Source organism: Phaethon aethereus, assembly GCF_964289735.1.
Source record: "Phaethon aethereus genome assembly, chromosome: 4".
NCBI classification, from domain to species: Eukaryota; Metazoa; Chordata; class Aves; order Phaethontiformes; family Phaethontidae; genus Phaethon; species Phaethon aethereus.
This window is the reverse complement of record NC_138578.1, coordinates 5,896,211-5,909,027: the sequence shown is the minus strand read 5'-3', so window position 1 is coordinate 5,909,027 and position 12,817 is coordinate 5,896,211.

Here is a 12,817-nt window from a genome sequence, read left to right as displayed (position 1 = left end):
AGACCTCATTTGCTGTAAGATACACCTAGTGCTTTTAGTAGTCACCAGTCCTTGGCTTTGAAAATTATTCTATTCACTTCAGAAGCTGTCAAAGAAATATGTTTACATGAATGCAAATTCTCACTATTTGAAACACCAGACAGAGGAAAAAAAAAACACCAAACACCAAACTTACTGCAACACACAGAACATGAAACAAGAACACCACTAAGACAAGACTAAGAAAAAAAAAAAAAATCACATTCCACCAGTGACCATTAGCCTTGATTTTGCAGGCCATCTGCAAGTGTCCTAGCCAGCTGTATTGGTCTGACACATTCTTTTGCCTTCAGTCACTTACTCAAGAAGTCCCCAAGAGACAAAAGGGGTGTTTCATGGTTAACTCTTCTAGAAATTCTTCCAATCAATCTCAGAAGATTTAAAACCCAGTCTTTTTCTGTTTTAAGGACCTCTACTGTCTCTTCTCCAGCCCTTATCCATTTAGCTGTCCCTTGTATGCCAAACCACTGCTCCTGCACATTATACTTCTCTGTATACTTTCATGATGGGACAACTGGAATTGTAGATGCTATCCCAGGTGGCTTTTGTGTAAGTATACAACTTCTTTCTTTAAGCTGTTCCAGTAAAAACTTTCCTGCCTGCATCAAAGACAAAACAACAGGTTCACAGCTCAGCAGCTCTGGGCTGTTACAACTAGAAAGCAATTTTAGAAATAGCTACACTGGGAACTCTGAGTAAAGATCTTAAAGAATACAAATTCCAAACCCATGACAAGGGACAGCATTTATAGTGAATCATTGCACAGAAAGTACAGAAAAGATTTTTGTTTCTCCATCTTCCTACTCCTTTACACAGTGCTTTGTTCAAAGATTACCATGTACTTTTTCTTGAACCTCAAAAAGATAGAAGGTATCTTTACAATGATAATTCTCACACTTGACTTTTAGTCCCAGATTAACTGCCTGTCCAAACTGTAACTTAGCCTTTTAGTTTTCTGAGTAGATGTTTTATCATTAACAGAAGTGCAAAATACCAAGTTCTGTCCCTTCCCAAAAAGCTTTATGATTTCTTCAGTCATCAGGAAAAACTACATAACTCAGTTACAAGGAATGGTAATACAAACATCGTCTTTAAGGCCACCCATATTTCATAGGCTTGACCAAAAAAAAAGAAAGTTCTGAAATCTTTTCACTTCATACATTTCTTCACGAACAAATCTGTACAAACCTATCTACAAACATCTCATTCAGTCCACACATCTAAAATTCTGATCTGGTCCATCTCCCTGTTGCAACCTCAACCCATGATCATTTAACGTGGCCCTGACAAACTCCAACTTGTTTCCACTTAAACCGTGAGGATTTTTTAAAAAGAACTCTTTGAATGGGTTTCATTCCCATCACTATGTCCCTCAAGTGACTAAACTGCTTGTTTTACTCTATCAAGAGGCATTAACCAAGGAAATAGGACCAAGTGTTGCTACTGAGATCTTGGAAAGCAATGTAACTGAAACACATGATAGTGCTAATAACCTGACCCTGAAGTCCCACGAATCTCATACCCAAACAACTCTATCAGCAGTACATCATGCACACTGGATGAAAAAGATTCCGCACTATCAAGTTTTGATATGCAAGTCAAGAGCATATTTTAGGTGGTTTTATTGTCAACATCCCACTGGTCCAGGATAACTTACTTTTACATAAGTAATTTGATATTAAAAAAAACCCACCAGAAAATACATCTTATTTGCAACAATTTGTTAGGGGAAGAAAAGATTATGTATTATTTGATGAGACTAATTTATATTCAGATTATAACATAACCTCTCACTATTTTGATACCTAAAATCGCCCCTTGATTCTACAAGAACAGGACAGTTAATAACAAAGTCAGTCAAGGCAATTTCTATTGCCTTGAGGGGGAAGGGGATACCGCATCATCAATCAAGCACAATACTATTCATGTGACTAAGTTTGTGCTTTTAAAACAATCCTAGTACCTTCAAAGTTAAACAAGAGGGGATTTTTTTTTTCCTGCATGTGCAAAATAAAGGATTAAGTAGAGATATGTAAAACCCACACTTATTTCAGGAAGGGAAAAAAAAATACATGTCGAGAGAACAAGACACATTTCCTCTGAAAAGCTGGTTTTAAAGTATTTGCACTGAAAATCAAAGAAAGGGATAAACTTAAAATTAGATCAGATGCTAAGCAGACAACCTGCATACACCTACCTAGGTGCCTCTGAAACTCCATCTGTCTGAACACAGCAAGTAACACAGCCTCCGAATACTGTAAACTGATTAAATTTCAAACAGCTCCGTACTACCTGTACTGGCATTTCCTGTTCTAAACAGTCTTTGAAAACACTCCAGAAAAACTCGCTGATGGGCATGTGACTACCACGTTAAACATTAACTTCACATTCTGGCTCCTGCAGAGCCCAGATTCGAGCTCGCACCGCCTCGACACCAAAGTCGTGCCCATTTCCACAGCAGCCCAGCCACCCCGCCGCTCACACGACTTACAGGGACAGCGCTGGCAGCTCACCCCGAGAGCTAGTTTGGACACTCACCCACGCCGCCCCTCAGGAGAGGTTTAACCCCGGCGCCGCCCACCACGGCAGCACATCCACGCGGGCCCTCTCCGCGGCTGGGCGCCGCTCCCCGGGCAGGGGCCGGTGGCGCCCCGGGCCGCCCGCTCACCGGCTCAGGGCGGCGCCGTGAGGAGACGCCGGTTACCGCCCCAACGGCCGAGCGCGCGGCGGCCGCTCCTGGCCGGACGGGATATACCACCCCCCCACCCCGACCGCCGCCAGAAGCGGGGTCGGCAGGTGAACGGCCCGCGGCGGACCCGGCGCCAGCGGCGGATCCCGTCTCCCCCGCGCTCCGTCGCTGCCGCCGGCACCCTTCGCCCCGTCTCGCAGGGCAGGAGAGGCGGACCCCGCTCCCCCCTCCCCAGCCTCAGCTGAGCCGTTGCCTCGCCTCCCGTCCCACCGGGGACAGGAGCCTGCCCGACCCCGGCCTCACCTACCGCCGCACGCGGCTCTTCTCTCGCCCCCTCCCGGCGGCGACTCCGGGCGCGGCCCCGCCCTCACAGCAACTTTTGCTTCCCCCTCCTCTACCCCGAGTCTCGCGCTCCGAGGCGGCGCGAGCGCGGGTGCGCGCCCGTCACGCCGAGGCGGGGGCGGCCCCGCGCGCGCGCCCCTCCTTTCCGCTTCTCCCGCCCTGCGGCGCGCCTGCGCAATAGGACACCTGGGGGACGGAGCGGGTGCGCGTCCCCCCAGCGGTAGCCCGGATCTTCCCGAGCGTGCCTGGCGCCAGGAAGAAGGAGGGGCCGCTGAGGGAGGACAGCCCGAGCGGGAGAAGCTCTCGGAGACCATTGGAGGGGCCGGGCCAATCACAGTGCCGCCACCTCTCGCTCTGGCCGGAGAAGGCCCGGTAGGTGGGCGTGCGGCTGGGGCTGCGCATGCGCAGCCGGTGCGCGGGAGGGTTTATCCCTCACACAGCGGCTCGCGCTCGAGTGTGGTGCTGTGCCTCAGGCGACGGGACGGGTGGGGTTGGGGCTGCCCGCGGCCTAGCGAAGGCTGAGGTGAGCTGTGACAAGGTAAGGGGCTGCCGCATCTCCCTCCCTCCCCGTTTTTTCACTGGTTGAGGGTGCGGTTGTCCCAAGTGTAAAAGCCGCTGTGGCTGTACCTCAGGTAACTCGGAGCAGCTCTCAAAAGTCGTCCGGTTGCAGCCCAGGAAGCCTCTGTTGGTGCTGTTCCAAACCACTCGGTTTTCGAGTTAACAACCCTCTAAAATGAACGAGGCAGCGGTTGTTTTTCCACCAATTGTTTTCCAGTGCTCATTTCAGGATATCTGTCTACGCACATTGGCTTTACTCAAGATGCCCATGAAATCTCACAGGCAGGCAGGTGGCTGATGGAGTGAGGGCAGCTTTTAAGCTAAACCCTGAACAAGTGTACATACATCTCAAAGTTGCCCAGAAAGATCCTATATTATGTATCACCTGCCTGAGGGTCGTTGCCCCAAAGTCATGTCCCCTACGATTTTTATCTGGTCTATTATTTTGCGGAGGGAGGGCTGCTTGCTTTTGTTATTTGCAAAAGGAATTGCATGTTGATGAATACTCCTATTTTTACTTGTTCAAGTACCTTCTATATTTCACTGTTACTACCATCTTCCTGAATAAACACGTAGATTTAATTTCTAGATTAGTAATAACATTTTAAGTACCACCACAGACAACATCAGTCCTTAACAGATGCTGCTGAATACAACCGTTTGTATTCTTTCTCTTCCAGTTGCCTTTTTCATGGTCTTTCAGGATTGGAAAAGTACTTATGTGTATAAAAGCATGTTCACTTTTCCAATAGCATCTTCTGAATAGTAAATTAAATAATTTCCCTGTAAAATTCCCTTACTGCATCTCCTTTAGGCCATCCAGATTGCAGAAATGTTTCACTCCAGAACTTACTGTGTGGAACACAAGCTGCTGCATAAAATTAGTTCACTGCCCTACTTAAATACTACACTGTTGTTTCTGTATCAATTTCCATTAAAAAAAAAGATCAATTTTAATACATTTTGGTCAGTTTATTTTTGGTAGTTTTTCTTCCATTATATTGCTAGGAGGAGCAGAGTAATTTTCTGAGTTTCACTCTCCAACATTTTTTCATCAAGTGTCCAACTTCTTACTTCAGAAAACCCCAAAAATTCTTTGGGGAGATTTTCTTTAAATTTCCTAGGCTTTTGGCGTAGATATAGATATGGCCACACTTCTCAGTGTTTTGGATAATCATATTCACAAGTTGGAATTACTTAATACAGGGTTTGTATGAAGTATTTTTTCATAAGACTTTCAGATGTTATAGCCAGTAATTGACATGTATATACTTTTTAATTTTTTAACAGGTACTGTATTTGTTTGCTCTCATTTTTTCAAACGATTTTGTCATTTTTGAAGGGAATTGAATATCTGATTCTTTCATTGTCCTAAGGTTCATACAGTATATAGGCACAATTAGCATTCTTAAGTTTTTTGTGTAGTTCTTTCTTAGCTGTTTATTGATAGGTATTTGAATTTCTAGTTCTCCCTAGAAATTTTAAGAAAAAAATATATTGAAAGTTGCTAAGTTAACATTACCATTAAAACTCCATTTTTTTGTTAGTGCATCTTGTTATTGTATATATATTTTAAAAAAGCATTCTGCTTATCATTTTGGTTAGTATCAGTTTAGTCCTTGATCCCTGCATTACTTCTTTGCAAAGCCAGTCAAGCAAAAGGCATCTGTGAATCCTAAAGTAGGATTATGACCTCATTCTGATTATGACCTCGTTTTGATATTTATGCTTCTCTGTGGACTCTGCTTTCTTGTTTGCCTCTGCCCTTTCTTCAGCACAGATTTGTTTTTCACAGCTAATCTTTTAGAAGTCCCTTAGGATTTATATTGATTTTTTCCATTCTTTTTTTTCTCAAAGTGTAGTCTGTGAGCTTTAATTATTGTATATTTTAAAATTCTCTACCAGTGAATCTTAACAGGGTCTTCCACACAGTTCAGGCTGAGAATGACACAGGTGTGGCACAGGAAGCCATAAATGAGCTAAAAGAAGAACTTTAAAATTAGAATAAGTGGTGCAAGTACAAAACAATGCTACAAGGGCAAATGATTTCCTGTTGCAGTTACTGTCATGCAGGATATGTGCTATGCATGATGCAGGGATGCAGAAGAATGTTTACGTAGTTTTAATACTGACGTTTATGTAAAGTTTGGTAGTATTAGTAACATAGGTTGTTAAACCGGAGAGTTGACTAGAGAGCTGACAAGGTGTTAAAGTTGGAGGAGAGGGATCCAGAGTAAAGAAAAAAGAGGCTTTTACAGTTCTTCTCAGTAATCCAACCATTCATCTTGGCTCCAAGCTAATGGGCCAATATTAAGATTTTCAAAAGGAACAAAGTACAATGTGGCAGAGTGGTTACTGGGGGGGCAAGATTTGGGGTGTGACACGAAACACAGAGTTGTAAAAGAATGGAGGTGGGCCATATCCAGATCCTTAAGCATATCCAGAGTGCTGGGTTTTTGCACATGTCCAATCCAGGTTAAAACATATTTGTGGAAAGTTATGTACCAAAAGAAAAATCTTAACATAGTTAGGAGACATCAAACGGTTGAAAAGTAATTGCATTAAATATTTTTGTCTCAAAGCTGCAGGCATCATATATGGTTTTCATTGATGAATGAATGGCAAATCTGTGTTTCACATCTGCACACAAAACAGTTTATTTCTGTGTTAGAACTTTACGGTTCCACGGTCATCTATACTCTTGTTCCCACTGGCTGATCTAGAAATGAATTCTGATTCCTTCCTCTGAAATAATTGTATTGTATCGTGTGTTTTGTATACACAGTGTTTCTATGAACATTTTCTTACCTGTAGCTGTACTGGAACACCTGTTCTCTATTTTTTTCGTATTTCTTCTTAACACTTGGAACATATTTACAAGAACCTTTTCAAATGGTTACTATCCTCTTCATGTTCAAATGATTCATAAAGAAATTATGTCTGCCTCAAATCTTCTCAGATTGGCTGGGTAGAAGACTAAATTGTGTGTTTTTTTAAAAAATTAGTTAAGTAATGTTTTACTGAGTAGCTAATTATTTTGTCATTGTTATTCTAGTTCTCTGCCAATCTTTCTTCCTCCGTATGAGCTAATAATCATGTGAAATCAACTTTGTATACTTAACAGGAACTCTGTACTTACGGGGGATTTTGCAAAAAATAAATTAGCAAATTATGTGTAGGGTCTGAGGCAGAAAATTCCACTAATGCAGTATTTAAGGTGTGGTTTGTTAGTTAAATCTTTTTTAAAGTATTTTCACTGAACTTAATTCAGCACTACACATTATGTTATGGTCCAGTCTGGTTTAGCAGCCTATCATAAAGAATGTTATGTGATCAGGTGCCATTTATCATTAACTTCAAGACACTTATGGGACATTCCCATTGTAATTGAAAAGTATGTTTCATTTCAGTGGCTGGGAACTGCCATTGTGTTTTTGTGAAATAATTACTGAGCTCCTAAGAGTGTCTGAAGCTGTGTTACTCTGCTCAGAAGAAAAAGAATGAAGAAAATCATTCTTGAAAGATATCAGGGAAACTGTGCCCTGTTCTGCATAGGCAGTAGCAGGATGAAGTTTGATTAAGATAAGGGTTACTTAAGATGCTGTATTGCTAAACTACTTAAGAATATGTGATTTTTCCATGTTCTCTAAGTCTTTGGGGTGTCATCAGATCATACGTTTAAACTTTTCTGCCCGGAGAGGAGAAAAAAAATCTTTCAAATTCCAAGACATTCTTGTAGCTATTTGTCTTCAGGAGCAGTGGTTTTTCACTGAGCTGTTAGCTCAGTGCTCTTCATAATACTGCAACTGTTACCCACAATAAGGAAAATGTCCTGGTAGGAGGGAGAGCCCTAAAGGTGTAAAAGAACTGGAGAAAAAGTAGATAATATTTTTATTATCTATTATCAAATTATCAAATTTTTATTATTTGCTACATAAAATAATAATCATATGCATTTGCTGAGGGGGGCTGAAAGGAAGCCTTAAAAACATTTTAGTCCAGGTTCTCCAAGTTGTATGCTCAGCTGTATTATCACAAAGAGATCCAAAACAAGAGCAGAATAAGTAAAAAAATCTCTCTTCAGTTTGCAGTAAGCTAAGTGAGGACACATTATTTCATGGGTAACTTCACCTAACTGTATTCCAGTCCTCAAGTCTCTCCTACCATGAGTACCTATACCCATAAAAACATACTCTAGCAAAGCTTTCCTTATGTAGCCTGTAGCAAGCAGTCACATGAAGCTTAGTCATCTGATTGCTGTCATTCCCACATCCTGTATAGAGTCTAAAATTTATATGCACATTCACATCCATTTTCTTCTTCAAAATAGGTTAGTGGAGCATTTCTTTAAAGACTCATTCAGTCAGATGCGTTCAGTCAGCTAGTTTCCCACTCCTTTTTTCATCCTATGTGGAGCACTGCATTTAATAGGTATTTTGCTCTTCGTAGCCTTTCTGGCTGTGCTTTTGCTTATGGGCATACTGCAGGCCTGCTCCATGCATACGGGGTCTATGAGAAAGGGCTAAGCAAGAGCAAAACAGAGAGAGCTGAGAACAGAATGAGGAGAAATACAATTTAGGAGGAGGTTATGGAATAATGATGACAGAAGTAAAGGTGAAAACTAAAAATGAAGTAATGAAATAAGGGTTAGTATCAGCAGTAAGAAAAGGAGAAGGAAGGGAAAAGAAATTGAGGATATAAGAAGACATGAATGAAGAAGAAAATTTGTGCTGTCTGAGAAAGCATGACTGGTTTTTTTTTTTTGTCTAAAAAGCTCTAGGCTTCAGAAGCAGCGAGTGTTAAGACGTGTTGGTTTATTTTAGCTAGGATAAAAAAAAGTAATACAGAACACAGGAGCCCAGAAGAGAGCTTAAATAAAGGGGTATTATGGACTTACAGGGAGGAGCCTGCTGCATGATCAGTTTCATTGGCTGAGATTCTAAACTTCCTATCATTTCTCTTCAAGTTTCTTCTCCTTCCTCTTGCTCTCAATTAGCTCTAGACACACTTTCATAGAGAATAACCACTATTTTTTAAGTCTTCTTCCTTTAGGTGCAGGAATAAACACAATATGTTTTGTTCTTAGTTATTCGTTGTACATTGAATAATAATTTTTTTCCCCATAGTGTTTCAAGTTCTAATATGTTCAATGGGATGGCAAAAACAATTCCATTGAAATAATCTAGAATTTCACCCTGAGAAAAAGAAACATTGGTTTTCATTCTTCTCCAGACCTTTTGATCATAATGGGACTGGAACAAGATCTGTGTGTGCATGATTCTGTTCATTCTTTAGGAATGAGGGAAAGGGTGAGGTTGCATAAATCTTGTGAATGACTGTTTTTCCTCTTGGATAATCCAGTTTCCAGTCCAATAATCTACTTCTGTGGAACAACAATGCAACTGAAATTCTCTCCTGTGTTAGGCTGTTCTGTTTTTAAAGTTAATTCCTGGAATAGTAGAAGTATGAGAAAATTTTATGCATGCTGTTTATATCAGGCACATTTTGAAACTTTGGCCTCATCTGGATGCTCTTGAAAACATAGTTTTAATGATGATCTTTGTGTTGCATCAGTCTTACACAAGCCTTTCAGATTTGCAGGTCTGGTTTACTGCTTTCTCTTAGGATATAATCCAGTAAGAATGAAGGTCTGCAACAGAAAAAGAAAAGAATGAGAGGTTCCCTTAAAAAGCTCATTCCTTGGATTCGCATAGACAATTTCTGTGGCTAAATTGAGCTTTTTGGGTGAAACCCAACACAAAGTAAAACTAGGACAAAAGAACAGTATTCAATGAATATAAAATCGGGAGTAATACAGTGGTTAACGTTACATAATATATACTCTGTCTCATTAAAAGTTGAAAATAGATGAAATACCTCAGATAACAGAATGCAAAAATGTTAGCAAGTATTAAAAAACCTGATTTCGTACTGTGTGAGAAACTGAACATTATGTGATTTAAAATATGAGTTGAGTCCACACCTAAGCAAAATTTAACAGGATTGTGTTATAAAATAGGCTGATTTAAAAAAAAAAAAAAAAGGGCAGTTGATTTGTTCTCAGTGCTCATTGCATTTCAGGATTTAGCTCATCTTCTTTCTTTTTTCTTTTTTTTTTTTAACCCTTTCTGAATTTTTCAGAGCTCCCAGAATATAGTCTATAGTGTATATAAAAATGTTTAGCCCTTCTATGCACAGAAGCAGCTGGTTTTCAAGTGCAAACTAGTAAGTTACTTTGCAGGTGTAAATTCAATATATATGACCTTAGTCTGTACAAAGTTTAAATCCCAGTAATCAGAAAACATGATGACTTTGTAGATATTACCATGCTGAGACATACTTTTTTCTGTTTCCAGAGCTAGCTAGTTTAAATGTCTCTGTACTATGTTCTACTTAAATTGTAGGGAAATCTATGGAACTTTTTTTTTAAGTTGTCAGATAAATTTAAAGCCAGATCAATTCTAACCTATAGTAAAAATTTTTCTTTTAGTCCCATGTTATTGATTCTGTTGTAAAAGCATGTCACTGCTGTTTTTTCTGGACAAGCAAAGGATGAGTAGATACCACTTGCTCCTGGATTCAAGAGTGAAGATTTTCTTGGTGAGACTCAAAGGTGAAATGAACATCTTGACTATTTTTTTGTAACATGGGGAGGACATGGACACTAAGGCAGATTGGCTTTTCGTAGAGGACAGGCACTTTTTAGCTTTCCTCATACAGGTTTAAAAAAAAAATTCTGAGTGAGGAAAAAAAAAGGGCATGGAAGTAAATAGAATAAAACATCTTTTTTCCATAGACAGGTCATGCCAGACTTGCCTGCTTTCTTTCTGTGATACAGTAACTGCTTTTCTAGACAAACAAAATTGTTAAACTAAAGAGAGGGGAATTAATAAAGTAATTGTTAAATGGGCAAAGAAATACCTCAGAGGAAAAGATGGCAATATGTTATGCTGAATGTCAAGGGGAATTTGATAGATCTCTCTCCAAAAATTGATATTGAAACCAGTATTGTTTAATATTTTCATTAGTGATGTTGGTGCAAAAACTAGAACTTGCTAATGAAATTTGTTGGCATCACGAAGTTGGGAAACAGCCCCTGTAGGGTGGTGTCGTACCGGAAAAATTGGATGACCTTGAGGAGTAGGGAAATAAAATGGGATAAACTAGAATAATATAAAGTACAAGGTCATGTGCTTAGGGACTAATGGGAAAGGCTCTCTGATATAAACTCAGTGCTTGTTGGATGGAAGGTGAGAGAATTTGAAAGAACTAGGTGCATAAGCCAAAGAAAGGGTGGCTGTGCGCCACTGATTGATGTTACTGTGAAAAAAGTAAGTTCAGTCCTAAGTAAATTCAGCCCTTTGTTTCTTGTACAGATAAGGAAGTACTAATGACACGTGTGGTACATGTGGCTTGTCAAACTTTCCCTCTAAAACTGAGAATAGATCTGGAAATCCACGTGCAAGAAATTGGACTTCGAAGAGTTATAAAAAAAAAAAATTTAAATCCCTACTAAAAGAGAGGGGTGGACAAGAGACTAAAAGAACTTGGATTGTTTAGTTTAAAAAAGTGAAGCATAAGAGACCTTACAGCATTTGAATATACTAGCTGAAGCAAATGTGACAGGAAAGGAAGATTTTTTTTTTTTAAAGAAGTTTTATTAAGAAATTACTCAAAGTTGGGCATGAATAAATTTAGATTGGAAATTAGAGGAAGTTTTTTAACTGTCCAAGCCTCTAGACATTGCTAAGAGAAAATGTGATCATTGTATGATATGATGATCTATAATGTGCAAGGGACATATTATAGAATGGAACTTGTCCTGTGCTTCATTAAGCTGTAGTTAGAGCACAGTCAGGTCTGAACTGTCCTATATATATACTAGATCAAAGCAACCGTAGGTTAAACCAGACTGATACCGGTGGTGGAGAGAGTTGTTAGATTTCTCCACTGTGCTGTATGTGACAGATGTGAGCTCTGTGCTGAACAGAATGTGCTGTCGGTGGTTTCTCTTGCATCCTAGAAGAGAAAGACAGCAGGCTGGGGCAAGTGCCTCCTGTTTTCATCTCATGGAACTGTAGAGTTTCAGGTCTGCTTTACTGCTTCCTTCCCACTGATGCTTCCAATGTCCACATTTTCCATTCTCTGTGCCTATTTTATAAGCCATATCTGAATGGATGATAAAGTAACATCATTAAATATATGGAGACTTTTTTCTTTTTATTTTGAACTGTGTGTAGTATCACTTTCTTTTCGGCAGCAATACATTAATGCAATGTATTTGTAACACTGCAAAACCCAGCTAGAAAATAAGCACATTCCATTTTAGTTCAGTAATGCTTGCTGTAACCGGTCGTCTTGCTCTTCTCCTTCCTATTTGAACAGCATGTTCTTTTTTTTTTCCCTTGCCAGCAAATAGTAAAAATGTTCTCATTAAGATCTTGAGGAATGACATATTGCTAGAGCTCAGCTGCCAAAATTAAGCCTTACTTGGCTTCTTGACGTACGGTAGGCCAGCCTAGGAAGAGCCTGTCGTGCCTCAAATGTTTGTTTATAATCATTTGTAGTTATCTTGCATAGTCATCTTTCCGTAGTCTTGAGTGTAATGACTACAGTAACTACTGTTTAAAGTTAATTTTTTGCCTTGTTTGAGTAACCTGGCTCTACAGGGAAACTTTACAAAGGAAAAGGAAGTAGACTGATACTCTCTAAACTGATGTGTGGCTGCTAGCCTTCCCACCATGGGAATTCTTAGCCTGCTGCATACAGAGCAGCCAATGCTGGCCTTTTTAAATCCTTCTCCATTCTTTTCCTGTTTCTACATCAGAGGAACTGGATGTATTTTCTTGCAGGAGGGTCCTGTCATGTTATAGAAGAAGATTTTAAGCTTTTTTGTAATGACTGTCCAGATGTCCTTCAGAACTCCAGAGAAATCCAGTTCTAAGTCATACCTTCCGCACAAAGCAGCCTGAGGGCATGCCTGCATTAATGAGTACAGCCAGCTCTTTAACTGGCAAAGTTCAGGCTGTTCTTTGTACAAACTCCATGGAATATTTTAATCTTCATTTGCTTTTAAAAGATAGTTGTCTCACAATATTCAGGCTTATTTTTATTCTTACAGGGATTTAGAAATCTTCTTTCTCTTGCAAGTGTTGTTTAACTATGTGAAGTAGGGAAGTATGGCAAATG